At 43.1% G+C, this 11560-nt stretch overlaps 1 protein-coding gene across 1 annotated transcript in view; it reads right to left on the reverse strand.

Annotated features, from left to right (window-relative positions):
- LOC145415014 (roundabout homolog 1-like) overlaps nt 1–11309 on the reverse strand; it is a 160472-nt gene extending 149163 nt beyond the window's left edge. The window contains exon 1 of the mRNA XM_080284431.1: nt 11306–11309. The gene's annotated coding sequence lies outside the window, so the exon portion shown is untranslated. The remainder of the gene's footprint in view (nt 1–11305) is intronic.
- Between the last annotated feature and the right edge of the window lie 251 nt (nt 11310–11560).

Raw genomic sequence — 11560 nt, forward strand, 5'->3', positions numbered from 1 at the left:
GCATAGGATTTAACATATCGTTCCTTTAGGCTTCCCAATCTTACTACATACCACACACCTTCACACACTACTTGCTTGCCAGAGCCTTCTCTACAAGACTGGTGTATTGGTATTGGCGGGGTTGTTTCGTCGTCAGCGGATCTCACTGTGGATCAAAAATGTTTACATACATTTATGTGATAAAAATGACGCCTCACCTCCTTGCAAAGTACAGCTGATGTTTGTATCGACTGGAAGCTAAACCAAGTGCTAAAACCAGCTAAATACATCCCAACAGTTGTTGAAAACTCGTGAAAAAAAAAAAAAAAAAAAAGATTTGGAATAGTCTTACCTTGAACTTTGTCTACGGTAACTCAGGAGAAAGACATTGAAGTGACTGTGTTTGTGGCTGAACACTTCCTTCGTTAGGGTGATGATTGGTTGGCTATATTCGTTTCATTCCAACTTGGCCCAAAATTGCGATCTCTTCGTCTTGACTGTCGAACTGTAATAATAGATTAAAGCTAGAATGCAATGCTAGTTACGAAGAAATGCTAGGAAAAGTATATACAGCATATATATATATATATATATATATATATATATATATATATATATATATATATATATATATATATATCATCATCATCATCATCCGTTGAGGTCCACTGCAGGACTGGCCTATCCCTACCGAAGCAGGGACGATACAGCCAGTGTATCTCTACCCAGTGGCTTAGACTGTCTGGAAGAGACTGTATATAGGGTGAGAAGAGCTTGTGAGTGTGATTGTAGTGTTGTAGTGGCTTTGGATGTGTAGTCTGTGAACCAAGTGTAATCGGCCAGCCTTAAGCCAACTGGGTGCAAGCATTATAGTATGCGACACTGGTTCAACCACAGCACCCCTTATGTCCGCCAAAGCAGTCAGTGGCTCGGTAAAAGCTTCCCAAAATTTTTACAACTCTGGTGGGAGGCGAACCCGCATCCACCAGCGTGCGAGACGCACACTCTACCACTGTACCACAGAGGCTCCATATATATATATATATATATATATATATATATATATATATATATATATATATATATATATATATATACATACCGTAATGTACTCCCTCAACAATATGTCTACCCCCGATGTATATATGTGCCCCCCCCAAGCAGACATGCCCCCACTAAAATTGCTGACCTAGCACGCTTTCCCACGCCTGAACGAAGGCGTTATTGCATCAGTTCTTAGCAGGCAGCCAAGACGGGCAGACTATTTTACTGTGAGCTTGTAATAAACTCCTTATCTAGCTGCTTGTACACGGAGTTTCTATCACCAAAGTATAGCAAGTTACATTTGGTAGCACCGGTGTTTCGAACCATCAGATTCTGATCGCCTCCACCGATTTTTAGTGACATCACAAGATACACGACGTCTCGCATCTCCCAGCCTCACACCTCCTCAGTGCCTCTAGTGGTGTAATCCCTGGCTGTGCTTACTGTGTGTACACTTTTTCTCACCAGTGCTCACCTCTCAAACAACCCCACCCAGACGCCTTGTTCCTGACCGCATGTGTCACCGTCGCCGACCTAGGCACCTGTTGCACCTGTTCCCAGCACCTGTTCCGCACTCATCCTAACTCCTGCCCCACGGTGCTACTTATCACTGTCTGCCCACTGCCTGCCCACCACCATTCTCTGCATTTGCAACTCAACAGCTCTACACCTGCCTTGAACCAACATCTGCCCTCACCACCCACCACCGGCCCCGCCACCGCCACATCTGGTCTGCATTACGTGCACCTCCAAAGACTGCCATTCCCTGCCGGTGACTCATCGCGGCGTCTCTTCTCCTCTCCGCCCAGCTGTCTCTCCACTGCCGCCCCGCCTCGCCCCGCCTCGCCCCGCCCCGCCCCGCCCCGCCCCGCCCCGCCCCAGCCCAGCTACGCCCAGCCACCCCTGCACGTCATACATCTCGACACTCCCATCTCCACTGTGTAACTATAGTATATCTTTCCTCTCTATAGAGATTATCCTCTATTTTCTCTACAGATTGGATATTGTAAATATTCCATCTCATTTCCATTACCCCGTTTTCATCTTCACCTACGTTATTTATAATCCATCTCATCCTTCGCCTTTATTTAAACCATCCATCCCCGCACCTTCATTCATTTTCACGCTTACTCATGTATTCCATTCTCTCATTGTTATTTATACATTTCCACCTATGTATCCATCTTCATCCTTCATCTCATCTTCCATTGCCGCATTAAATGTCATACTTTCCAGTCACCTGCTTAATACCAGCCCTCTTGCCCGGAAACATCACCTGATCCTACCCCGTCTGCCGACTCTAACACAATCACTCATTTACGAAGTGGCAAAGAGTACCACCGCCCTGTCCCTGAGACTCCCGTTTCACTTCCCACAGAATCACTTACTCCCCCTCCTACACTCGTAAATCCAGATACCTCCTCCTCTACCCCTGCCTCTACACTCCCTTCTTCTTCCTCTACTCCTTCCCCTGTCGTTTCCCTCTCCTGCCTCCCTTCATACCCCGTCTTGCTCGCCCTTAACTGCCACTACCCACTACCTTCTCTCTCTCCCACACCTCTCGTGCCACCACTTCTGCACTTCCAGCCATGGCCAACCCTCCACAGTCTATCTATCTCGACGATGCCAATCGTCCCAAATTTACCGGCCAGGACCCAACTTGGTCTGTCTATGATTTCCTCAGAGAAGTCGAAACAGAAATACACAATAGACAAATCACTGATGAATCGCTCAAAGTAGCCTACCTCCTAGGTCGCTTGCACCACGGCAAATCGGACATCGGATCCGTGATCCGTGCAGGACATTTCGATAGCATTCGTAACTTTGCTGATTTTCGTACAGAACTCATCAGCCTTTGTTGCCAGCATTCAAATACCGTGTCTCTCATGGGATTCATTAATCTCCTAAACCAACTAGATGAGGACTTGCGAGTCCCAGCGCAATATGCCAAGCTCCGTGAAGCTGCCGCCGCCATGAAAGCAACTAGTAGCGAGATGCTCCAATTACTGGTAGGCACGAAATGGTTAGAAGACAAGAATGGCGTTCCAATGCTTTCACTCACCAACTTTGCTGACTTAATTGGTTACCTGAGATTCCTTCACTGGCTTACTCCTAAACAGCGAGAGCTAAACAATATGTCTACCCCCGATGTATATATGTCCCCCCCCAATGCATACATGCCCCCACTAAAATTGCTGACCTAGCACGCTTTCCCACCCCTGAACGAAGGCGTTATTGCGTGAGTTCTTAGCAGGCAGCCAAGACGGGCAGACTCTTTTAGTGGGGGCATGTATGCATTGGGGGGGGGACATATATACATCGGGGGTAAACATATTGTGGAGGGAGTACAGTAATAGCTGTACTGTCTTTGTTTGCCACTGGGATATGTGAAACAAGCTTGAAATGATAAAAACAGTCAGGGCCATATTAACGTGAAAGACCTGTAATTACTAAGGTAATAGTCACACTTCACTCTCATGGTAATACTTCCCAAGCGAAATGGTAGCCACCCATCTACTATAGTACTGTAGCCTACTTTTACACTAACTTGACCTAAATTTGCCATCTTTCCCCTTTCAACATTGAGTTGTAGTAGTAGCTTAACACTAGAATACGAAGCTGAGCTGTGGCAGGAGATTAACAGTAGAATAGAATGCTGTGTTCTAGCAGTAGATTAACCTGAGACGTCCCATTGACATATGGGTACGTCTCCACCTTTTGTCACAGTGACACCTGAAGACGTATCCATACGTTTTGCAATTGCGAGGTCTGTCATTTGCACATTTTCCAAATTTCACGCCTGATTTTTGGTACGTAAACGCAGGACACCTTCCTTAACCCGAGGCCAGGCGGAGACAATGCCTTACCCCGTGTGACCTCCCCTCCCGCACGCCATTGTCTCGACAACTCACCTGTTACCAGTGACCTGGCCAGTAAAGAGATGTCGCACCATGGTACAAAAGTCAAGGTGAGAGTGATTCCCGAATCGATGACAATGTGGAGGACAAAGTTTACGTGGTGCTAGAAGAAGAAATGTGCAGAAGCGATGAGGAGGTAACGTCGCCAAAGAGGGTGCTGTATGTTGATGTGTTTGGTGAGTGAAACAATGCTTATATCACCTACATTACTGTGTGAAAACCAATATACTCTTGTACTACATGTAAAGTCATACTAAATAAATAACTGTCTACCTATTCTGAGTGGTTTGGAATAGTTACCCCTCCCATAGAAAACGTTTTCTCTGGAGCCTGGCTTGAGAGAACACAGTACAGGTGAGGGTAGGGTCACCTGTACCAGCATTTCTAAGCTCAGGTGAGCACTTTCTCTCTGAATTTTAGATGTTTCTCATAGAAAGTGGAGGTTTTAGCGAAAACAAAAATTTTGAAAATCTGCCGGGATTGGGGGAGGTCATTGGTGAAAAATCTGCCGGAATGCAGCGGGTTAACACTAGAATAGAATGCTGAGCTGTAGCAGTAGAATAACACTAAAATAAAATGCTGAGTTGTAATAGTAGATTAATGCCAGAATAGAATGCTGAGCTGTAGTAGTAGATTATCACTAGAGTGGAATGCTGAGTTATAGCAGTAGATCAACACTTGAGTGGAATGCTGAGTTTTATCCCTGACCGCCTGGGAGAGAGTTCCAACATACTTGATCTCTTCCTTACAACTAATCCTTCTACTTACACTGTTAATCTCTCCTCTCCATTGGGCTTCTCCGATCACAACCTTATGACCTTAACCTGTCCTATAGCTCCAGTACGACCTGTGGACTCTCCAAAGAAAAGTCAGTTGTCACACGTTGGAGGTGCTGATTGGGAGGCCCTCTAGCAGTACTTCTTTGATTTTTCCTGGAATAATTATTGTTTCCATGGCCGAGAGCCATCTGAGTGTGCCTTGCCCATTACAGAAGTGTTCTCCCGGGCATGGAAGCTTATATTCATTTCTTATATCCTCTGACCAATGCAAAGAAACCTTGGTGTAATCACGCTTGTTCTAATGCTGTCCACAACAAGGAGAAGGCCCACCTCTGAATCTCACTCTTTTATGGTTCTGCCCAGAATCGTGCTAAGTGTGTTCTTTGCTCTGGTCAAAATAATTTCATCCGTACTAAATTATCTGAACTCTCCAACTCGAGTTCTTCCTGCTGCTCCTTCTGGCACCTTGCCAAAAACCTTTCTAACAACTTTACCTCATCATCCTTCCCTCCTATTTTCCACTCTGATGGCTCTGTAGCTATTTCTTCTGCTGATAAAGCAGATCCCTTTGCTCAGACTTTCTCCTCCAGTTCCATTTTAGACGATTCTGGTGCTGTTCCTTCATTACTTCCCCCCCCCCTCTGACTTCCTCATGGCTAACATTAAAATTTCTTCAACCGCAGTATTTTCAGCCACCACTGGCCTCAATACTAACAAGGTATATGGGTATGATGGGTTCCCTCCTGTTGTTCTCAAGAACTGTACTTCTGTGCTTACACCCTGCCAAGGTAAAGTCTTTCGCCTTTGTCTATCAACTTGTACCTTTCCTTCTTTCAGGAAGTTTGCTCTCATTTAGCCTGTTGCAAAGAAGGGTCTAACTATCGCCCAACCGCTTTAACATCCTGTATCTTAAAAATTTTCGAGTCTGTTTTTAACACACACACGAAAAAAAATAAATAAATAAATAAAGCATCTTTCCTATCACAACCACCTTTCTGATCGTCAGTATGGATTCCGTCATAGAAGTTCCATTGGCGATCTTCTCCCCTACCTTTCAGACTCCTGGTCATCCTCCTTTCGGGACTTTAGCGAAAGCTTTGCCATTGCACTTGACATCTCAAAGGCTTTCGATTGTGTCTGGCATAAATCTTTAATTTCCAAACTGCCCTCTTACAGTTTCTATCCTTCTACAATACCTGTACCTTCATTTCTAGCTTTCTTTCTGGTCTCTCTATAGCTGCTGTTGTAGATGGCTACCGTTTTTCTCCTAGATCTATCAATAGTGGTGTTCCTCAGGGCTCTGTTTTATCACCAACTCTCTTCCTTTTATTCATCAATGACCTTCTAAACTGTATATCTAACCGTATCCACCCATACGCTGATGATTCCACCCTTCACCTTTCCATTCGCCTCCCTCAGCATCCATCTCAGCTGTTACTCCAACAAGCTATGGCACACCTAATGTCTGACTTGGCTCGTGTCTCTGACTGGGGTAAATGTAATCTTGTTTTTATTGCGTCAGAAACTCAGGTCTTACACCTATCAACCCGTCAAAATCTTCCACAGGAGTATCCACTAAAGTTTAATAATATCCAGCTCACTCTTGCATCATCTTTAATTTGTGCCAATTACTGCTGAATGCAACAGGAATAATTTAGTTTGTGTTTAAACAATCACACTTGTTTCTTTCACTTGTTTAGTTGTTCATAAATACAACAAATGCTATAAAGTTTTCATTCTAATGATGACTCTAGTTGAATATCATATATGTGTGCCAGGCCCCCTCGGAAAAGCGAGTGCCCCCCCCCCCCAACCAACATGTACCCCTCCACAAAATGGATCCTAGCTACGCCACTGAATGTCATAAACAACACATTAAAATATAACAACAAACCAGATGAAGGAATAAATAGGTAATGAGAAAGTGCTAAGGAGCTGCCTTACCCATCAATAAACCAGTGGAATTTTTGGTTCTCTATATCGTTTATTCTTTTAACTTTAACATGGCCTAAAACTGACACTGGTACACCATGGATGCTGAATTGCAACAGTGCATTAATACTAAACTATGATGTAAGTCACGAAGAAGTGGAACGATAACAATGTATAGCCGTATCATTGTCTTTATTCTGCTAAAGGAGCCCTTGAAATAAACAGCAAAAACAAGAAAATATCAGCCAAGTTAAGGTGAACAAAATACAGTTCAGATTCGAATATTTCAGTAAGGGATTATCCACACCTGCAGTTTATGAAAATAATATTACCCGGTGATTCCTGCGTGTCGTAAAGAGGTGAGGGAAAGGAGTAGATGACTGAGAGTTCCTAATATCTCATCATTACCATTTCATTTCTGTTTATGGTTGGCTCCTTGTTGTGTTATGTAGTCTTTCTCGATGGTGATATACTACAAAGAACAAGACGTCAATACTGTGATCTAACCAACGGAGCACAAGATATTTTGGACAGATTCTAATATGACATGTTACACACTGGCTCATCCCAGACCCACCCTTGGTATTTTCAGCCTGGCAGCGGCACACACCTCTGATATACAGCTTCAAGTCTGTCATAATTTCTAACTCCATGGCGCGCGGTCAATTTACGAGGGCATAACTACCAGCGGGAAAACGAGGTAAATATGACAGGGTTCGTACTGTATATCATGCAATTTGTTAGATGTGGCAGGGGTGACAGCTGGCTGTTTGGTTGATGACACACGGACGTTGAGAGAGAGAGAGAGAGAGAGAGAGAGAGAGAGATTGCACTGCTACCGCAAATACTGAGTGAGAATTAGTCACAGGTCCATAGATATTTTATAGCTAGGTTACTGCTGCCACAAAGCTACATGGCACTAAGTAATAGCTGACAGGCGTTTTGAAGGAGCCGATGCCACCGTAAATCTACATGAAACCAGCAGGAAAAGGACGACATGGAAGTGGGAGGCTAGAGGACGTAAATTGTACCCACATGCTGAAATTATTTTTATTATGACGGTACAGGAAACTAGAAAATCATCCACCTGAACAATTAATGGAGCTGTGAAAGCCAGATCAACGACCTCTTCCTCATGGACTTAGTAACCGTTCAGCAGCTATCTCCACACCACTATATTTCGTTTAACTGAATCTTCAACTGGAGGAATTCGATACACTCCCTGCACTGTTAATGGTTCTCCCAAATTCAAGAAAGATATGGTGGTCTGATGAAAATCGAAATCCTCAATCGAAGTGAAAGGGTATGCATAATACACCTTAAAGTTTGACAGTTGTTTATATCTTTTTTATATGTACATACTCGTTGTTTCACATGAGTCAACTGTAGTCGCTTCACCATAACCTGGCCCAGATTTTTGTCCTTTTGCAGCTCATTTCACCTAGATCAATGGCAAAAGATAATACAACGACTCTACATTCTTTCCATGTTACTGCTTCGTGACTCGCATCATTCTTTTTTTTTTTCTATAGATATATTTGGAGGCGATCAATCAAACCGAAACTTTGCATGTAGTTAGTAGAGACCAAGGCAATCACATCACTACTGAATAAACAAGGATTAGGTTCATAAAGCGAAGTACTTTGCGAGCAGCGCTGAATCCCACGTTCAGACCTTCAAGCCGGGCGACTTTACCTCGTTGACATTGTGTATATGCAGAAATATCATGGTTGGGAAGAGGTATTGATGAGCCTGATAATACAGTACAACGAGAATACTGCTCAACCTGACAGTTTTTCCAAATAATACTTACTAGTTCCGTAAGGGGTAAGTGAGAGTTTTTACTGAAATGGCAAGAATTTTACGTAAATGGATGATGATGATGATGATGATGAATTCAGACGCTAAAACATATTTGGGACGAAATTTATGTACGGTGGCCCAGAAAACGACAGTTTTTACAAGGATATTAACGAGTTTTACTGTCATTTCATTTTACTATTATGGTTCAGTATTGCCAGACTCCTAATGCCAGGGTTCATCCCTGGTGGCTTTGATAAAACTGCCTGCAAGCTTCACTGTCACCATTTCCCCTCACAACTCACACCTGTCCTCCCTAATATACTCCTTCATTCTCCCTGTCATATCTCAGTAACATTTAAAACCCAGTAATCCAATGTTTTTTTTTTCTTACTATGTATAGAGGATTTACTCACCTTTGAAGAAACTCTTCAAGCTTCGTGCTCTCCAACCCTGAATTAAGTCATTCGTTGGAGTGGCCCTGGTGAGAGAGGATAGTGTTTGGAAACTCCCTGTACTGTTGTTTGCAGATGATACTGTGTTGTTGAGTGAAGACGAAGGGGAGCTGCAAGGCTTGGTGGATAAGTTTGGGAGAGTGTGTAAGAAACGGAACCTAAAGGTGAATGTAGGGAAGAGTAAAGTGATGGTCTTTGAGAGAGGTGAAGTTAGTGAATGTACAGCGAGGTTGGATGGTGAGGAATTGGAAAATGTGAGTACGTTTAAGTACTTGGGTAGTGTGATGAGTAAGGATGGAGGTTTGGAGGGTGAAGTGCTTGAAAGGGTACAGCAGGGAAGAAAGGTTGCTGGTTCTTTGAAAGCAGTGATAGGAATCAGGGAAGTGAGCATGGAAGTGAAAAAGTTACTACATGACAGTATTGTGATACCAACTCTAACGTACGGAAGTGAAGCTTGGACATTGTTGGAAGGACACAAGTCAAGAGTGAGAGCAGTGGAAATGAGTTATTTAAGAGGAGCCTGTGGAGTCACGTGGAGAGACAGGCTGACAAATGAAGATATAAAGGAGCGTTGTGGTGTGGATGTGGATGTGATAGGAAGCGTTATGAGGAACACACTGAGGTGGTTTGGCCATGTGGAGAGGATGGAGGGTGAAAGACTGACGAAGAGAGTGTATGTGAGTGAGGTGGAGGGGGGAAGAGGGAGGGGGAGGCCGAGGATGAGATGGAGGGATGGGGTGGAGAGGTATATGAGAGAGGGAGGGGTGAGTTGGGAGCAGGGCAGTGAAATGGCGGGGGACAGGGCGACTTGGAGGCGATTTGTTTGTGGCCACCCCAAACGGGATTGAGGCGTCTGGCAATAGATAGATAGATAGTAACAGTAAGCATAACAAAACGAAAAAATCGCCTAACTGAAAGGGAGCAATTGCTCTCTTATACGGTATACTCCTATATTCGTCCTATAATAACTCATCACCACCTCGAGTTCTTCTTTTTCTTTCATTCATTCTATCATAGTTGCTCAATACTCCTAACCACCTTCCCTCATACATTCCTCCATTCTATCACAGTTCATCACTACTTCCTCTCCTATTCACCACCCCAAACTGTTCTCCCTCATTTCTCCATTCATTTTAGCCACCCTTCTTCATATACTCCTATATTCTCACTATATATCCTATCATCACTTCCCCTCTCTCTTCCCGGCCACTCTAATCCACCTTCCCTCATGTCCTACTTCATTTTCTATCGTATGCTCTTCCATTCTCTCTGTCATATCTCACCACCAGTCCTCTACCTCCGCCACAGTAGGCCAGCTTCCCTCATATTCTACTCCATGTTATCTTTCCAGTTTGTTCATTATGTACCCTGGGTTACAGCAGCCTAGCCTCACACCACTACATTTCGAAGTGGGTGAAGTAGGGTTGGATTCTTATACAGTTCTCCATCTTCAACTGCGACACCCTCCCTCCCAGTATGCCACGACACGAACAGGCTTACAACACTCTCGAGTGCCTCTTCCTTCGTTGTCCATTAGTATTCTATTGAATCTTTTGCCTATCTTTTATTTGTCAGCTGAATAATATCATCTGGTTTTAGCGAGAATAAAGTTTAGTTATTGGTGTGTAATGATAATGTAACAGTGGCGGAAATAAATCGATGAAAAAGTAGATGTGAACAGAGTGTAGAAGTGTACAGAAGTGTACTATTTATACTGTCTTTAACTTGTGCATTATCCCCCACCCCAACATTAAAGGATTATCCCCCTATGAGGATTAATATAAGTATCATTAGCCCTGTTATCATCTTCACCTGAGAGTGAATCATAGGAGTCTGAGAGTGTTAATGTAGGCTATATCAAATAACTATATAAAGCTGAGAATGGATCATAGGAGTCTGACTGTGTTAATGTAGGCTATGTCAGATAATTATATAATGCTGAGAGTAAATCATTGGAGTCTGAGAGTGTTAATGTAGGCTATATGTAACTCATCTTGTTCGGCCATTGCGTCATAAGCTGATTAAAATCATTCGGTGATAACAAGAATATTAAAAAAAAAAAGTCGTGGTATTCAGAAGTTCAGAATAGATATGGGTAGTTTGCAGTGTGTAAGGTATCGATGGTTCCCCATGGAGTGGTAATTACTAGAAGGCCACTGCCTTTGTAACCATGCACAGTTCATCCTATCGTCACCTGATCTGCGGATAAACCTGTGAAGAGTAATCGGAAAGGAGAACTGACCATTTAATATCATCTGTTCTACTCAGAGCCAAGTTTTGCTCATATAGCTTTTTGTATGAGTTTATTACTACTGATCTCCACTCCCTCCGATTTTCATCATACTTATTGAAAATGTAAAACACCCCGAACTTATTACACTGACCCAGTCTCAGTGACCTTGACCAATTCTTAAAAGTCACAGGTCAAAAAAATGTCAAAAAATCATGCATTTCAACCCCAATTTACTCCAGAACTATCACAGATATATGAACATGGAAGTGCATATCGTGATAACATTATTTTCTAAATATGTGTATTGAAAAAAACTGAAGGTCATTCAAGTGTGAAATTACGGTATTTGGGACACCGCAATTTTCAGCAATTTTCAATTGCTGTTTCATAAAGGAAAAAACAAAACTTTAATGTGGCACT

Source organism: Coenobita brevimanus, chromosome 13, assembly GCF_032717465.1.
Source record: "Coenobita brevimanus isolate Jiangsu-jjx chromosome 13, ASM3271746v2, whole genome shotgun sequence".
Classification (NCBI taxonomy): domain Eukaryota; kingdom Metazoa; phylum Arthropoda; class Malacostraca; order Decapoda; family Coenobitidae; genus Coenobita; species Coenobita brevimanus.